Source organism: Cupressus sempervirens, chromosome 1 (genome assembly GCF_028749045.1).
Source record: "Cupressus sempervirens isolate cs-2001-9-10 chromosome 1, ASM2874904v1, whole genome shotgun sequence".
NCBI lineage: Eukaryota > Viridiplantae > Streptophyta > Pinopsida > Cupressales > Cupressaceae > Cupressus > Cupressus sempervirens.
The window spans coordinates 289,784,271-289,803,204 of record NC_143118.1 but is presented as its reverse complement, the minus strand read 5'-3'; the positions used below and the strand labels follow the sequence as shown (position 1 = coordinate 289,803,204).

Sequence of the window (18,934 nt, the reverse complement as noted above, 5' to 3'; positions counted from 1 at the left end):
GGAGGGATAATGCAAAAGATAATGAGGTGAAAGAAAAAACCTTGGATTTCACCAATAATTACAAGAATGATTTCACTAAGAATTGGCGCAGTGATAACGCAAAAGCTGATTTCTATTCTTTGCTTGTTCTCTATACTACTGTACTTCTCTTTTTCAAAATGATACAATTTATGACTATCCAAGGTATCATTGATATCATGAAGCATGGGAACCGAATTCATGTGATTGATCTAGGAATTCAAATTGGGTGTTAATGGACGACGTTGATTCAATCCCTCTCCGTGAGATCTTCTTCTGCAGTTAAGCATTTCAAGATCACATCTGTTGGTGTGAATTCTGATAACCTAGAAGACAATAGAAGAAGACTTACAGAGTTTGCTAAATCTCTAGAAGTCCCATTTTGGTATAGCCCAATAAATATCTCAAAGCTGGAGGACATTAGTAAAGGTTTATTCAATGCGAGTGCATGTGAGTTTGTGGTTGTGAATGTTCCAACTATTTTTAGAACTTTGTTATATGGACAAGCAAACAAAGCTCATTTCTCCTGTCAGTCATTTTTTTGGGAGGAGCATTCCCAAACAAAGCTCAAAGACATTATTTGGAAGGAGTAAAAAATCATCAATTTTTGAGTCAGGTAATCGACTCTTTGGATGCCAGAAACCCATTCATCATCTGCTCACTAGAGGCAAATGTAAGAAGAAATCTTTTTCTAAAGCCCTATTGTTAAAATTTTCATCAATGGTGTACTTTTATAGGGGGAAGTTTATTATTTTTCAATTTAGAAACAAAGCACCTGAGTTAATCTAGATTTTAAGAATTTCATTATTTTTCTATAGATTGTAAAAATTTAGATACCAAATAACTTTACACTAAAAGTTTCTATACAATAATTCAAAATAAGGGTTGTTGTATAGTTGCAAAAAATCGCTCAGTTGAAATAGGGGCAGGGGCAGGGGCATTTGTTGTCCCAAACAATAAAACTAAAATTTTAATTAAGCTATTTTTCCTCAATGTTTGATTTTGTATATAGTTGTCGATGCCTTATTATGAAGAAGCAAGCAAATTTCTTTGAGAATTCTTGCCAGTGCCACATTCATATGGCTTCTTTTAGAGTGGATGGAGTACCACTTGTTGACATTGATTTGCATCAGCCTTGTATTTTGTATGACAATCTTATTTCTCTGGTCGAATGTTATATTTATCTTTAACAAGTTAGACTTGTTTTCATATTATATTATAGGTTAGGCTAATTTTTCTATGTAGTGGCTCACAACATAGTCTATCTTTAATGGGTTTTGTGCTTTAAAAACCATTTAAGCTTCATATTTATTTCTTTTCAGGCCTACTCCAAGTGTTCCCCGAATTTCTATTCTAGAGAATATCTTTATTGATGTTGTTGTTACTATTAGAAATGAAATTGATTGGTTCTTAAGCTTTCTACAAGATGTTGTAGTAGGGAAAGATGTCAAGACATTCCTTGTGGTATTTTTCTTTTCATATATATAATATTCTTTCCTACAATCTTATATCATATTCATCTTTTAAAATTTGAGTCTTATGGATTCCAAAATACAATTTTTAAACTCTGCGGGTTGTAGGAGGTTTTTTTATCGCTACTATAATTAGCAGTTATTGCAACATTTTAACAATATTTTACATATGTAATTTATTAAGAGTTATCCCTGAGTTTCTTTTTGCATCATTATGAATAGTTTATTTCATTTGTTTTGAGTTGGATTGGTAGTTGGTCTATCTGGAAATAGAAAAACCACATGCTTTTGAAATATAGAAAGATGTAGTGGTGTTTTTCAGGCCCTTGTCCATAAAATCAAGGAAAATATGATGATTTTGCATCCTTTTAGTCATGGTTGTTCTCTTAAGTCCTTAGATTGGGATATCACTAAAAAATGGAACCTTGTGGAGTGTCATAATAATTACAAAAATTTCATGGTTAAAATGAGAAGAAATATAAAATGCCCTCCTAACCCCTTGTTATTGGTTGTTGATCATATGATTAATAATGATGTAGTGGTATCTCATATTTGTGGAGTGTAGTTTAGTGATTTGGTTTTAGATATTGAGAAATAGTTGTTACAATATGACATTTATTATCAGTGTGTTTAGAAGGAAATAGATAAGAAGTATAACATTGTATTATAGGTATGGTCCTTGCTATCAGTTAGATTGAAACATGTATGGAGGAAATTAATATCTTCTACAAATATTGTCTATAGTGGCAAGCCATGTAGTAGCCAATTTTCAAATACAATATGAGTAGATCAAGAATGATCTTAGTGATATCAATAAAACCTACAAAATTATCAATTATTTGAATGGTGTGAAGAATCAGTGAGCTACAAATTGAGTTTCTACCTCAACAACAATAGAGGGAAGACTTGATCAAGATATTTTGGCTTACAATGGATATCACTAAAGTTAGGATGGAGCAAGTTTCCAATCTATTGGGTCAAGCAAAACCACTTGCTCAACACTATGGTATTAATACAAAAAAACAATAAAACCTTCTCGAACTTATCCAAGCGATTTGTTTTGCAAGTCCTCATGCACTTGCTCATACACAAAGCAAAGTCCAATATCAAAAAAGAAATCAACCAGCCATAACAAAAGAAAAGAGTTTTCCTACCACACCACAATGGTGTGCATATAGATGTATGAGAATTAAATTTCTTTTTGCTCACAAGAAATGGACACTTCATACTATAACGAAATTAACCCCTCCCTAATGATGACAAGGGAATGCATACTAGTCTCCTCTCTGTAAATTTACCAAAAGTCTTCCCCTTAACACAGGGTAATGAATGCATAAATATTTTTATACTAAAAAAAATTATTCAAACAAATTCCCCTACCATATATATATATATACACAAAAAAAAAAAAACACAGATATTATATATAGTGTCCTTGAGATTGTTCAAGGACAAAAGAGTGGAAGAGTTTCCATGGACAAGGAGTAAAATTATATTAAAAAAAAACATGAGATTACCATCACATACACCTCCAAATATTCTTGATTCTCCCAACTCATGGAATATTTTAGCTACCCGACATGTCTAGTGCAAGAGCATGTTGGCGAATGGGCAATCAACATCACCAAATAAGAAAATCATGTGCTATCATAGATCTAATTTAAGTTTCTAAAACCTTTTCAAAGGAACCTACACTAATACCGACTATAAGGGAGACAAGGGGTGAAGCAATATATGAAATTTTAAACTTAATTTAACTTTAATATAGCTATTATTCATAAAATATAACAAATACTGTCATGTCCCCTTTTCAAATAATTAAAAAATAATAATCTTTGCTAAGGCAGGCAGGCCCAAGAAAATGAAGTTTCGGAAAAAGGGGGTTAATCTTTGGAAACCGTTGGACTAATAAATGAAAATTATTATTAAAATATGTTTCATTAACCTCTCTTGGACGTGAGTTACAGTTATGCCCTCTTTTAAGGGGTTTGGAGGCATTTTGGGCAGAGGCCAGAACTTGATTTTTGCTCATTCTTTGTTATTCTTTAGAGGCTGCCAAACCTGTGGAGAAGGAGACCCAAGAACGGGAGTTTGCAGGTTTCCAGGGAGACCCAAGAATGGGAGTTTGCAGGTTTCCAAGAAGGCTAAGGATGGGAGTTTGAAGCCATTCCATGTGCATGCTCATACAGAGTTTGCCTTTGTGCTGAACAGTGCAGATTTGTGGGTTTTCGAGTGAGTTTTTTGTATGAGTTTGGTGTTTTCAGTTGAGTATTTCATATCAATTTGGGTTGCTGCTGTATTTCAGACTTTAAGGTGTTAAAATAGAGCTGAATATATGTATTGGGACGTGATTAAACTTTTGAGATAGATTATTAGTGTTTTTGTGGTGTTTTCGGGCATTTTTGTGTTAATTTCGGGAGCCCGATGAGCATAGTTTTTGTCCTACATTTGAGAAATGTTGTGTAAAGGCTATACGGATCTGGAAATTTCATTTTGTAGGCTGTTATGCTGCTGAAATTTCTATAAAAATGTCCACTTTCAGATTTATTAATAATAGGTGAAGCTGTGAAGCTTTTGGCACAATTTCTGGCATACCCGATTTGGGGTTTCTTGAGAAATTTGGTGGATCTTTGTGATATTAGTTGTTTGATCTTGAAAATATGATTAGAGGTTGGGAATATCATATAAAATCAGAAAAGGGACATTTAAGTGGTATCAGAGCCATGATCTTGTCAGCCTGAGGGTTTGTAGAAGCTTGCATGTCAGTTTTGACAACTACCCAGATCTTGCATTTCAGTTTTGAGAACTACCCAAATCTTGCATGTCATAATTTATGGTTGCATGTTGATTCTAATTAGCTACATGTCAAAATTTATGGTTGCATTCTACTTCTAATAATTTGCATGTTATTTCTTGGTGAATTTGGTGGTTGTAGAAGTTTGCATGTCAGTTTTGACAACTACCCAGATCTTGCGTGTCAGTTTTGACAACTACCCAGATCTTGCATGTCAATTTTGACAACTACCCAGATCTTGCATGTCATAATTTATGATTGTATGTTGCTTCTAATCAGTTGCATGTCCAAATTTATGGTTGCATGCTACTTCTAATCATTTGCATGTTAGTTCTTGGTGAATTTGGTGGTTGCATGTTGCTTCTAATCAGTTGCATGTCAAAATCTATGGTTGCATGCTACTTCTAATAATTTGCATGTTAGTTCTTGGTGTTTGAAGAAGTTATATCCTATTGGGGTTACACTCTACTTATCCAGAATGGACAGGTATTGTACAGAGTCTCAGAGGACACGATCTTGGACAATTGATATCCAGAGTTAAAACAGTAGAAAGGATGGTTATTTAGACATTCGAGATAAACTTATGAAAATAAGCCATGACATGTCTAAACAGTTGGTTGAACACCACCATATAATGAATGACATGTTGTCCGACCCAACTAAGGTGGATAAGTTGACTGGATTTCTATTTGGCAGATTTTCTCACAGGACAAATGACACAATTCCCAAGAACTTGCATGAGGAGTTTGAGAAACTAGCTGATAGCTAGGTAGAGGTCTCAGATTCTACTCTGCCACAAGAGGTGGTGGGAAAGGATATTACACAGATTGATAGTAATGGTCAACTTGATACTCAAATTGAGACAATTGTTTACAAGTCGTCAAAGGGTGATGCCACAGGTATTCAAGATGGTATAGTTACAACAGGCAGTGACTACAGTGTAGTGGGTTCAGATGATGATTATGAGGATGTTGTTGTGCAGGATGGTGAGATACCTGGTAGAGATGAGCAGACATTGAGCATTCATGAATTTGCTGAGAAAGAGTACCAAGCACAGTTAGATGCTTCATCACATGAGGTTGAGGCTGGTAGTACTTCACATGATTTGTCCAGCCAGCTGAAGGTGAACAAAGATAGTATTGTGACTTCATTATCTCATCATGACAGGTATGTGGGGTTAGTTGGTATTGGTCATATTACTCAGGTGAGGAGTTTGCTTGAGTTACCAGTTGATTCTAGTTTACGGATATGGACTCAAGATTGTTATATTGGCGTTTGGGATTCAGTTGACTGGAGATCTTTAACACTTTTTGGTAGCAGTGTTTGTTTGGGTGCTATCATGGATTTGATTAGCAGATTACACGGTGTTGTCTTTTCTTGTGCCAGTATCTTGTCTGATGTTGGTATTAGTTTTTATACACTGATGTTGGGCTTTTTTCATATATCCAGTCAACCATACTTGCTGGAATGTGTTGATGATATTTCATATTTGGCAGTGTGTATAGATGAGTCCCAGGATCATATTGGCATTGATGACATCTAGGAGGATGCAGTGGGCAGTTTTGAAGACTTAGTTTCCTTGGGTATAGAGGAGTTGGACAACAATGCTAATGTTTTTGATACTCCGTATGTTGATATGAGATTTAGATTTGATTCACAGGATATGGATGGTAATACTCTAGAGACTAGTAACTTTGAGGATACTCCTTTAGACAGTGCATCATAGGAGGTTTGTAGGAGACAGTCAAGCCAATGCCATCATGTATCTAATCAGTTGAGAGTTAGTGACCGAGACATTGCTATCACTTGCTAGCATTTCGATGCTGCTCGTCAATTGTTAGCAGTTTATGGATGGGGTTCTCCTACTAGGGATGAGCAGGGAGGCAGTTATCTTTCCTTGACAGAGTTCCACTCTTTATGGGAGGCTATTCGGATTTTGAGACAGAATTATATGCAGTTGGTAGCCAACAGAGATTATCTTATGGAGTGGGGCAGTATAGCATATGATGCATTGTTGGCCAAGGAAGATGAGGTGAGTGAGCTTACTAAGCAGCTTGAGGTGACTTCTGAGATTCTTGAGAGTACACAGTTGGCTTTCAAGGAGTCACAGTTTCATTTGACTAAGGTGACCATGGAGTTAGAGTGACTACAGTCTTTACCTGATTCTATACAATCACAAGCTGTGGTGTTTGGTGATCTGAGGATGTCCATGGCCAAGATTGTCAGAGACAGTGGAGATGGGGATGCATCCATCCTTGATACTAACATTGGCATATCAGGTTCATTCCCACTAGAGTCAGGTTTAGTTGAGTTGGGTGCTGTAGCAGATTTTTGTGGTATGCCTGACATGGTGGTGACCTCTAGCACTAATGGCACGAAGACTAGAGATGATGTACCAAAGACCATGTGTGATGTTGGTGAGTCGACAGTTGGCATGGTTCCTGCTAGTAATACTACTCCCTTGGTGATATCTTCGGAGGTAGTAGTCAGTTCCAACATGGTTAATGATAAATTGCAGTTAGTTTCATCTGGATTACAGTCTGAGCCATTGACTGAGATTGGCGCATTCTATCAGCATTACACTGTGAGGTATGCTCATCAATTTACCTTTGATGACCATGTTGATGAGATGATGATACATAGATGTACTTTGGTTCCTGGTGCTTATCGTCAGTTATGGGATAGTTTGATGCCTCGGGATGAGAGTTGTGATGGGCACAACATGGCGATAGGTTCTGCAGTTGATAGCTTGATAATACATGACTTAGAGCAGGAGTTTTGGAGTGATGCTTCAGCGGGTGTTGTTATTGATTCTACTCCTTTGGCTATGACATCTCCTGACTTAGCTGGTGATCAATCACAGTGGGTTGTATCACTTGTTCATGGTGAGTTGTTGACTAAGGTTGGTTTTTATTATCAACATTATATTGCAGGGTATGTACATCAGTTAGCATTTGATCCTTGTGTTGAGGAGTTGATGGCAGGAAAATTTGGTTTGGGTTCCATTTCTTGCTGTTTATCTTGTGATGGTTTTTTACTATCAGGGGTGCATGGGAGTTATGGTTATGAGACAGTGGCCGATGATTTGCAGAGTTGTGTTGACTACAGGAGTTGTATAGTGTGTGGATTCTCCATACTTGGTACAGTTTCATTCGAGAGCATTCACCATTGTTGTAGAGTTGGATTGTACATTCCGTATAGGCCAGTGGGATGCGTTGGTGGTATTTACTGTGTTGGTGGTTTGATTAGTCCACTTTACTTGGGTTTTGATGTTCTAAGAGTTTGTGTCTCGTGGGTTTCTAACTGTGGAAGTTGTGATTTTGGAGTTTGGTTGAGCTATAATTGTCAGTTTGATTATGGATTCCTCTTGGTCATATTGCAGAGGATATTGCAGGAGCCTGTGTTAATTGGTAGTAGTATAGTTCATGACTACATTTGGGATCCAGGTGGATTGATTGGTTTATTGTTCAGCCATTGCTTGAGGATACGCAATGTTTGGGAGGGGAGGACTTGTCATGTCCCCTTTTCAAATAATTAAAAAATAATAATCTTTGCTAAGGCAGGCAGGCCCAAGAAAGTGAAGTTTCGGAAAAAGGGGGTTAATCTTTGGAAACCGTTGGACTAATAAATGAAAATTATTATTAAAATATGTTTCATTAACCTCTCTTGGATGTGAGTTACAGTTATGCCCTCTTTTAAGGGGTTTGGAAGCATTTTGGGCAGAGGCCAGAACTTGATTTTTGCTCATTCTTTGTTATTCTTCAGAGGTTGCCAAACTTGTGGAGAAGGAGACCCAAGAATGGGAGTTTGCAGGTTTCCAGGGAGACCCAAGAACAGGAGTTTGTAGGTTTCCAAGAAGGCTAAGGATGAGAGTTTGAATCCATTCCATGTGCATGCTCATACAGAGTTTGCCTTTGTGCTGAACAGTGCAGATTTGTGAGTTTTCGAGTGTGCTTTTTGTATGAGTTTGGTGTTTTCAGTTGAGTATTTCATATCAGTTTGGGTTGCTGCTGTATTTTAGACTTTAAGGTGTTAAAAATAGAGCTGAATATATTTATTTGGATGTGATTAAACTTTTGAGATAGATTATTATTGTTTTTGTGGTGTTTTCGAGCATTTTTGTGTTAATTTCGGGAGCCCGATGAGCATAGTTTTTGTCCTACATTTGAGAACTGTTGTGTAAAGGCTATACGGATCTGGAAATGTCATTTTGTAGGCTTTTATGCTGCTGAAATTTCTGTAAAAATGTCCACTTTCAGATTTATTAATAATAGGTGAAGCTGTGAAGTTTTTGGCACAATTTCTGGCATACCCGATTTGGGGTTTCTTGAGAAATTTGGTGGATCTTTGTGATATTAGTTGTTTGATCTTGAAAATATGATTAGAGGTTGGGAATATCATATAAAATCAGAAAAGGGACATTTCAAATACACAATATGAAATCTTTCACAAGTACACAAGAGTGGTAAACTTATGTGAAAACCCAAGATGGGAAAAATCATGGGATAACCAGCCGCACAATAATAAAAAATCACTCAATAATTAGCAAACAACCAATAGGAGACACCAATCTTAGATTGAACATATGACCACAAACCAATGGATTGGATTTACATCTTTTTCCCAATGATTGAGTGACAACCTAGTGACAAGGAAATCAATCTTGTAATATCCCCTTATATTAATTCTTAGGAATTAGGGAAAACTAACTCACAAAAATTGGTGAGACTTCCTTCCAAGAAGACTCTAAAAGTCCTTTACAAGACTTGTAATGATGGTAATTGACACCAATTAATATAAGAATGAAAGATTATGATTTACAATTGATACTGCTTATAATATGATGCTATAAGATATATTACTTATCAATAAAATAGAGTATCACAACTAGATACAAGATATATTGATGAGATTTATGCCAAGATGATCTCTACTATATATTAGATATGCACTTCTATTATAACAATATGAATTGTTTGAAGTCTCCTTCCAATTGCTGCTATTTGTTTCTAATAAATCAATATAAGATATATTACAAGACTTCTCAATGTGTTGATAGCCAACTCTGATATGTCAATAATATGTTGAAGTCTACTTTTATCACTTATAGCAGTGATACAATTGGTTCTTATTTGTACTTGTCTCCAACATCACTTATAGCGATGATATTGCTAATTCTGATATGTACCTTATACGTATGCAATTGTCATAAATATTTCTTATAGTAATGATATTGTTATGTCTACCTTGTCTTTGGAAATATACAAGATAGTGTGCTCTTCATGATTACTTTCCTTTTGTATTTTCAAATCGATTTTCGAAAGGCAAGTACTCCCTTGAGAAATTTGATAAGGATAAATAGCTGATAAGAAATACTCGACATTGTCTTTGAGAACGGAATTTATTCTTATAATAGATCTAATTGTTATTGGATACTTGCATCCATAGTTTGGGATAGCACCTTTCTTTTTTAGAAATGAGCATTTAATGGTTAATCATTGTCTTTGCATAGTTATGAATAATTGCTACTAATTAGTTTATTCACTTCACTTGTCATTATTTGATTATTCTTCCATAGGTGGTGATAAAGACAATATCATGTTGATTGTTGATAATGTGATTGTATATTTTTTGATAGGAAACTACATACATATGTACACACACACAACTATGGTTGCATTTATGTTGTTTGATGTGAACATGTGAACATGGGAACACTTGAATGGTGTGACAAATTTTTTCCTTTGATGTTCAATCTTCCTAATCAATACCTCTTGTAATGGTTATAATTGATGGGTGATTATGATGATCATTTGAGCAATACATAAGGTAATAATCTTGACATGCTTGCTAATTGATATTTCATGATTAACATTACCATTTATTAAAGATTTGTTTGGTAATTGATGATCTGTTTGGTTATCCCCTCAGCAATAATAATTGTTGGACGATCATGCTTCTTGATAAAATTTGTTGGATAGTAAAAGAGCGTTGTTTTAAGTAATTATCTCTGAATGGTGTGTATTAATATTAATTTTCTATCATGTTAATGATATTTTTGTGTGTTAATGAAGTCTTGATTAGTATTGCATATTAATGAATTTTATATCATATTAATGAATGTTATGTGATTGTATTGATTGAATGTTATAGTTCATAAATGAATGAATGAATTATGTAATTAGATGTTAATGGGGAATTTAGATTTATTTTAGAGGGAGGGGGTTGAGGCCAAATTCACTTCCACCTTCATGTGGTTGTCCTTCTTAAGTAGAGAATATTAAAGTATTCTTGTTTAAAACCAAGTGAAGCTCAAACTAACATACCTTCATTAATTAATCAATTTCATTCATTGTAGGTCTAGAATGATGGGATGATACTCTATGGTATAGGTATGAATCTCTAGAGGAAGATTAGGTACTTGGTCTTCTAGCTTGAACAACTTTACCACTTGCCTCATTCTGAGTCTTGCAGCTGGATCTGGATGGGAGCACCACAACCCTATCCCTACCAACTGTTCCATTTCAGCCTTCTCAAACTCCACATTTAACTTGATATCTATAGCATCAAAAACTTTGCCTTGACCATAGGTCTACTTATCTCTTTCCAAATGCCTAAGTGGATTACAATTCTATCTATAACTTCCTAGATTCCTTAGATCTAAGATGTCTAAGTAGTTTCCAAAGGAAAACTAGAACTCAAAATGAAATCTATTCTAGTGATCCCATATTTCCATCTTACAAAATTTGAAATGAAACTTTACTAAATCTGGAAAACCAATGAATTCTACAATATAACATACCCAGATTTTCATTTTCTTGCCTTCCTTATCTCTAATTTTTGAAAAGACCTGCTTGTTGTTGTCTAAATTGACCCTTCCTGAAAAATACCCCTCCCCCCACCCTTTAGATATTTCACTTCACCTTATGATAGATTATTGCTCTTTTTGGATGAGTTCACTAGAATTTTGGGAGGAGAACTTCACCTTAGATGAAGAGAAATAACTGCTAACAAGAGAAGTCACTGCTAACTAATAGAGTTAAAACATCTTTTTTTTTTAAATGTTAAACTGAATTCATGTGTCCTTAATATAGGCAATGAATACCTTGACAATGTGTCCCTATAAAGGACAACTTGACCTATTTAAGCTAGTTAAAAAAATTTATTTAATCATTTTATACCTCCTACAAAAAGATCAACTTGTTTTTACAGTGAACTGAAGGCATGCTTTTATCTTTTGATCTCTCAAAGCATCTCCCTTTTCTTCCTCCATCCTCTGCTTCATGGGGCAGAATTTGAGCATGAGGGTGGATTGATTCATCCTACCATCCCTCAAGGAATTATCTTGATTTGTCTCTAAACTTCAATTCCATTCTTCAAATGTTTTTCATCTTCCTCATTGTTCTATGTGAATTATGAGATCATTGATTATCTCCTTCCCTTTCCTCACGACTTTGAGAGCCAAAAATTTTTCTACATTTTCTTAGAATTTTTGGATGATAGCTTTTGCATGTGAGATTTGGTTTACTTTCATGTGGATGCTCTATCACAACATAGCATGGAAGTTTGTTCGGTATAATACATACCCAGAGAGGCTTGCAGAGAGGTAGAAATAAATGTTGTTCATTTACACATTTATTTTATTATCATAAAAAGTGGAGGTCTTATATGTTTATTTCTCTATGAGTGAAGGTCTTATATGTTTATTCATCTTTGAAACACTACAAAAACTTGGGTTTTGTGTTACGTTCTTATCTTGTAGATATAGTGGAGAATCTGCTCCAAGCTTCCTGCTGTGGATGCTATCATCACTACAACAGATCCATTCAAGGAACTTGCATTGATAATAGCCAATACAGTTCTTTTTTTTCTTGCACTTTATTACCCAGTAGAAAAAATTTCTTGTTATATCTTACATGATGGTGCATCTCCCATCACTATCTATTCTCTTCTAGAAACTTTGAGCTTTGCCAAAAATGGCTACCATTCTACAAAAAGTTCAAAATAAAGAACATGCCACCCTTTATGTATTTCTCCAAAGAAATTGAGTCATCTAATCTTGATTTTGTCCTACAATGGAAAGATATGAAGGTGATGATGATGTGATTGAAATACATAAATCAATAGTTCCTATGTTATTAAATCATCACACCTCCTTAACATTGTTAAATGGTATTTTGTAGGATGAGTATGAAGGTTTCAAGAAAAGGATAAGTAGAAAATTGGAAGAAAAATAATTTCCACCTAATTTTACTTCTCATCATAGTGTTGATGGTTTTGTGTATAGAAGTTTGGATGTTAGAAACCATACAAGTATAGTACAAGCAATAGGGAGATGATGAAGTTAAAATCATTTTTTATTATGTTTTTGCAGTATAAACTTTAATGAAGATAGTAAGAGCTTCTCCAGAGGATGAATGCCTCACATTATTAATTCTTTATATGTATAGGTTATTAATGAAAACAAAATGGTTCATGACAAGAAAGTTGATGCTCTGCCCCACCTGATATATGTTGCTAGAGAGAAATGCCCCAAGGGCAGCCATCATTATAAGGTTGACACCATGAACATCATGATTAGTAGATTTTCTTTATTTATCTTTCTAGAACTTATTTACAAAGTTTCTGGTATAAAATGTGATTGAATTTTTTTTTGAATAATTGTTTGGAATTTTTAATAGTAATGTCAACTATGAAGAATAACATGAAATATATAATATTGTATTATCAACTATGATAGGTTTTAATATTATTGAAAATATATACTATTTCTTAACATGATTTTTGCTAATTGGATGTGGTGTTTTTTTAGGCAAGAGTCTTAACGTTGATGACAAGTGCTCCTTTCACACTAAATCTAGACAATGATATACATGTCAGTGATTGTAGAGCTTTATAAAATGCATTGTATTTTTTTTCCTTGAATGTAAATCAGAGAAAGAATGTGGTTTTGTTCAATTCCCTCAAGTGTTCCATGGAAATATTGAGGATGATGCCTTTGGAAATCGGTTGAAAATACTCATAGAAGTAACAAATAATTTACTATCTTTTTAGAACTTATTATTCAAGAGCTCTATATCATTATTGGTTAAGTTATTATATGATTATAAATATAACAATGGAGACATTGGGTGTATGTAGACTATTGGGAAGAGATCAAATGCACTCCAAGGCCCTCTTTATGGAGAAACCAACTAATTTCATAAAAGAAAAGTCTTGTATGGGTTGCCACCTGAGATTTATCAACATCACAAGAAAGGAAATGAAAGACAAAGACAAGGTAATAGAAAATATTTGGCATTAAATTGGTTTAGAGATTGAAGTTTAGTATATGACATGTTGTTTTACCAAATTCAAATATTTCACATGAAATAATGATACATGTATTACTAAATGTCTTTTAAAAGCTTAATGTTCATAATAGTATTGTATATTAACAATAATTTTTAAATTGTTTTTATATTTAGGTATAATCTTGATATCTTTGCTAATTTTTTTATTGTTATTGATTGTTTCTTGTGGACTAACAACATTGTAAATCTGTGGCCCGAGTCCTTTGGAAAACTCCCAGAACCTAATTAAAAAATAATAAATTGTAATTTCAATCCTATTTGAAGCAAGCTTTCTAGAAGTTACTTTTATAGTTGTACACCACTTTGTTTTCAGGTGCACGTCAAATATAGCTTCTAGTAGATGCTTGAGGCAATTATGATAAGGACTCCTCTTTTGACTTTCTTTTATACTAAGATTTTATTGCACTCGATCATGTTTTAATTTATTATTTTTTAAGAAGCTTCGTTTGATAATGCATTATTATCTTTTATCAAATAAAATCTATTTTTTAGAGAATGAAACATGAGGAATAATCATGTTGAGATGTGGTTAGTGATTTATTAAAGGATTATTTTTATTTTTGATAAACCCTTTAAAATTCAATCAACAACATGTATGATGTTGCCTAAGCAAAGATTCCAAACTTTGTATCACCTTGTTCGTTTGAGGCATGGGGGAAGCATTTGGAGAATCCCATGCCCTAGTTGAAGCAGTTGAGGCTATACTAAGTGGCATTCCATGCAATAGCCATACCCTTCCTTCCCTGGTTATAGAGGAAGATTTGAAGGTTGCTAGTTGCAACTATGAAACAAAAATTGCTTGGGGCAAAGTGGTAGAAGATGCACAACCTTGTTTTTTCTTTTTCTTAAAAATAATTCCTATTGAAAGATTTCCCATCATCTTATATCTTATCAGATGTCCACTATCCATTTGGGATGTAAATTTTTGTTTTTGGATTTGATTGTGTATGTTTTTTTAGCATCAATTCTTTGGATCACACTCCACAATTCATCATTAGGATATGAGAAAGCAAGAATGTAAAAGTGAAATATGTAGACCAATCCTCTTTTTCTTTTTATTTCCCTTTGAATTGGCTTGCTCTATATATTTCACTTTTCAATGCATTCTCTCATCTTGATGATGGATCATGAAGCGTGATCCAAAACATTGATGCTAAAAAAAACATAATTAAATCCAAACACAAAAATTTACATATCACCTTATATATTAGATATTTGATGCAACCTATAAAAATATTCCATAGCATAGATGCTAACTCACTTTTGACTGGTTACAAGTGGGATAGATGTATGGATCTATAGTTGAGGATGTTATGATAGGAATGAAGATTCATAGTCTATGTTGGCATTCCATTAGTGTCCAACCAGAGGAACCAGTTTTCATGGGATGTGCAATAAGCATTGGTCCATATACCCTTGTTTAGCAAAAGATATAGGCAACAAGATTGCTGTCTGGTCAATACAATTAATTCACTATGCCTTACTTCCTGCCATGAGTCTACTATATTATAAATCATTCTTGCCAAAGGTTAGTTAAATTTTATTTTATATTAATATCATCTTATCTATATGAATTGAAACACACTATTAACTTATTAGCCACTGGTCTCATCATATGGTTGTGGCATGAACAATATATTCAGTGTTTTGATTCAGATCATCTTTAGGACAAGATAAGTTTTGAAAAAGGAAGTCAATTTTGACTATTTAACAATTAGTTCTTAGTGTGTGATGTTTAAGCCACCCATTTGATTCATTGAGTTGGTGCATCTTTAATCATATTAGTAAATGATTCTATGTGATTTCAGATGAAACACCCAAACAAGTCAAATCATAGAATGCACTACTTAAATTATATCATAAAGATGGGCGGTGAACCACTCGAACAAGTCCAATCTTAGAATGTTCTATTTAAACTATATCAAAAAGATGAACTCATTTTTATTTATAGATTTGTATACCATAACTTTCATTTTTTAACACTAGCTTTACTGCTAATGCAGATTACAGAGGTTTCTTTTCCAATTGCACTAGTAATCTTCCTTTCAGTCTATGGATATCAACTTGTGCAGTACATTCTTCTTGGGTGTTCTATAAGAGAGTGATGGAATAACCAATTCATGTGGTTCATTGTGTGCACATATTCATGGTTTATTGCATTGTTTGATGTTATAGTGAAGTTGTTGGGATTGTCTAAGACAATATTTTTTGTGACTCCAAAGGGGTCAGAGGAAGAAGAGAATGGTGATGAGGACAAGTTTACATTTTATTCCTTTGCATTGTTAATCATACCAACTACAATATTATTATTAAACTTAGTAGGCCTTGCTTGGAACACTATTTTAATTGTGGGCAATGTTGGTGAGATCAAAGAGAGGTTGTTTGCAAATTATTTGTACAGTGTTTGGGTAGTCATAAATATCTAGTTGTTTGTGAAAGGATTGGTTAGAAAGGGAAAGAGAGGCATTCCTTAGAGTGTTATCATGAAATCTTGTGCTTTGGCTATTTTCATATACGTCGCTATATTGACTTAATTCAGTGAAGGGTGTTTTTCCTATTTGGCAATCTCACTTATTTAAATTGTATGAATCTTCTTGGAAATATTATTCTATCACTGTATGATTTATCTTTCATCCTTTCTAGTGAGGAACTCTTCTTCCGTTAACAATATGTCTACAGTTCTGTACCATTTTTTAATATATATTTGTGGTCCAGTGAATTCTTCAAATAAGAATAATTAGAAAATGACAATTTTTATAATTCAAATTTAAGTTGGATAGTTTCTAGGTACTTGATAAGTATGTTGTATGTGGCAATTACAATTGATTATCATGTTCCCCTTTGTGAACATTTCTGTAGTTCCTTTCTCAACAGTAGACATGCAATATTGTTTTATGTGTCACTTGTGTAGGTCTCTTGTAGGAATTTCTTGATATGCTTGACATGATTTTTCATTTAAAAATATAAATAGCTTCTTTTCTTTTTCTATATCCATTCTAAAATATTTTTCTACTTTCAATATATAAAATGTCAATAATTTAAAATGTAAATTTGAGATTATAAGTTGTTTTCTTTGAGTATTTTGTTAATTGTGAAGTAATCTCATATAGCTTTTAAGAATTTTTTTATAAATAAATAACCATCTTCCTTTTTCTATTCAATTACGGGGAGGTGAATTCTCAAAGAGAGATGGTAAACACTTACACTTTACTATTATTTGATTACTTAATAGCTAGTGTATCTCTTAAGTCTCATGTTAAAACATGGTCCATGTAAAGTACAATATGATCTAAATCCAAAAACCTTTCCCTTTCCTTATTCTAGATTGGGATGCTTGTAGGGATCTTGAATGCAAAGATAATACTCGTATGACTTCAGCTTTGAGTTCCCTATTCTACGAAGTGCATGTACATGTGATAACTATAGACACTTTACCTAGAGTTCTGTTAAACTTTTCTAATATCTTTTTTGGGTATATGAAGATACCCATGGAGCCCAATGCTTGTAAGAAAACCTTTTATTATTATTAATGATACTTGATGCAGTACAAATATACTTGAACTCTTAAGATAACTACCTAACATAAATTGTAGCTATCTTATTATTCTCAAGAATACTACACGCACTCAGTCTATTGGGAATTCAATGTCTAGTTAAAAGATAAAACTATATGCATGACTCTCTATAGGTGCATTGTATCCCTTAATACTATATTATTAATATAAATTATAAATGTGGATCTATAGTGAGACATTTTTAATTTATTTTTGCTTTAGTTTCTTGTAACAATATGGTATTAATACCTTTTAGATCAAATTTTTTATATAAAAGCTAGACAAGTCAATGTATACACCAAATATGTTATTTAGGAATCATGTCTCGAAAAGATAGCGATAGAAAAACTATTGAAAAAAAAAAGTGAGGAGGCATCATAGAGTATTAGGCTCTACTCTGCATCATAGTGAAGAACACATTGAATAACCTAGGTATGGAAGGATACTTCTCATAGTTTTGTTCCTACAATTTAAGTATGATCATCCTCACATGTAGTAAGAAATTGGTAACATGCATCTACTATAATGTCCCCTATAGAATAACTTAAGTTCTACCTTCAATCTAAAAGATCTAAAAGGATCCAAGGTTATATAAATTTATATAACTGGTTATAGAAATTTTCTAGTTCACCCTTGGTTTTATTCAAATTGGAACTCCTTTAGACTAGAATTTATTGATGAACACCTTATATGTTGATAGAGGGAGGTAATAGATAATATTATCCACATCCAAGTATGCACCCTTGGTTTTATTCAAATTTGAACTCCTTTACACTAGAACTTATTAATGAACACCTTATACATTGATAGAGGAGGGTAGTAGATAATATTATCCACACCCAAGACTGCACCCTTTGTTTTATTCGAATTTAAACTCCTTTACACTAGAATTTATTAATGTACACCTAATACATTGATAAAGGAAGGCAATATATAATATTATCCATACCCAAGTCTGATATGATTTAAGGTAATCTATTTTGAGCACTAGTTCGATATCAAGAGTTGACAAGCATACGAAGTTGCTATTCTGGATATATTTTAATGTGTATAAGATAATACTTATCCAATTGTTGTTTTCTAGTTAAACCTCTATGTTTTGCGGTGGCCTACTGATAATTTGTTTGATATAATATCACAGTACTAGTGCATGCTTATTCTGGTCATAGATGGGTCATGTACACTCTTCACTAAATGTGTGATAGGTTATGAAGCCTTTCCTATTTGAATTCTTCAAATATGTAATTGATAATTCTCCTCCAATTGGCTAGCTTTTATATATATAATTTCTTTGTCTTTCCTCCTCAATACGTTTCAATGGAATCTTACTTTATAACATTAAGTGAACTAGAAAATGCATGAGTAGCTATGTTTTGCACCGTCGTTGCCTTGTATAGGTCACGTTTCACTTGTATAGATCACGTTAACTAAAGCGCCAAAGGTAAAAACATTATAACCCTCATTTGAAAAAAGTTTGGTGGGTTCATATGAAATGTTGGGTTTAGCTTTATTATTATATTTTTAGGGGTGGATGGTGTAACTCACTGGGAAGTTGTGGTTAGAATCATGTAAGCATTGGCCATACTAATTCCACCAAATATTCAACAGATGATGCAAAACCCTAGATTGACTTCTGTGTATATTTCTTCGATGCCCCGCCTCACTCAAACCATCAAATAAGAATTGGAATCTATTATTCAACATTTCATTTAACCATCAGTGATATTTATTTTGCACAACTGC

At 33.6% G+C, this 18,934-nt stretch overlaps 2 pseudogenes; both read left to right on the top strand.

The window, feature by feature from the left end:
• Positions 1-516: 516 nt before the first annotated feature.
• LOC149577235 (reticulon-like protein B8) lies at positions 517-1,708 on the top strand (annotated as a pseudogene).
• A 10,072-nt stretch (positions 1,709-11,780) lies between these two features.
• LOC149577234 (cellulose synthase-like protein H1) lies at positions 11,781-16,171 on the top strand (annotated as a pseudogene).
• The last annotated feature ends 2,763 nt before the right edge of the window (positions 16,172-18,934 follow it).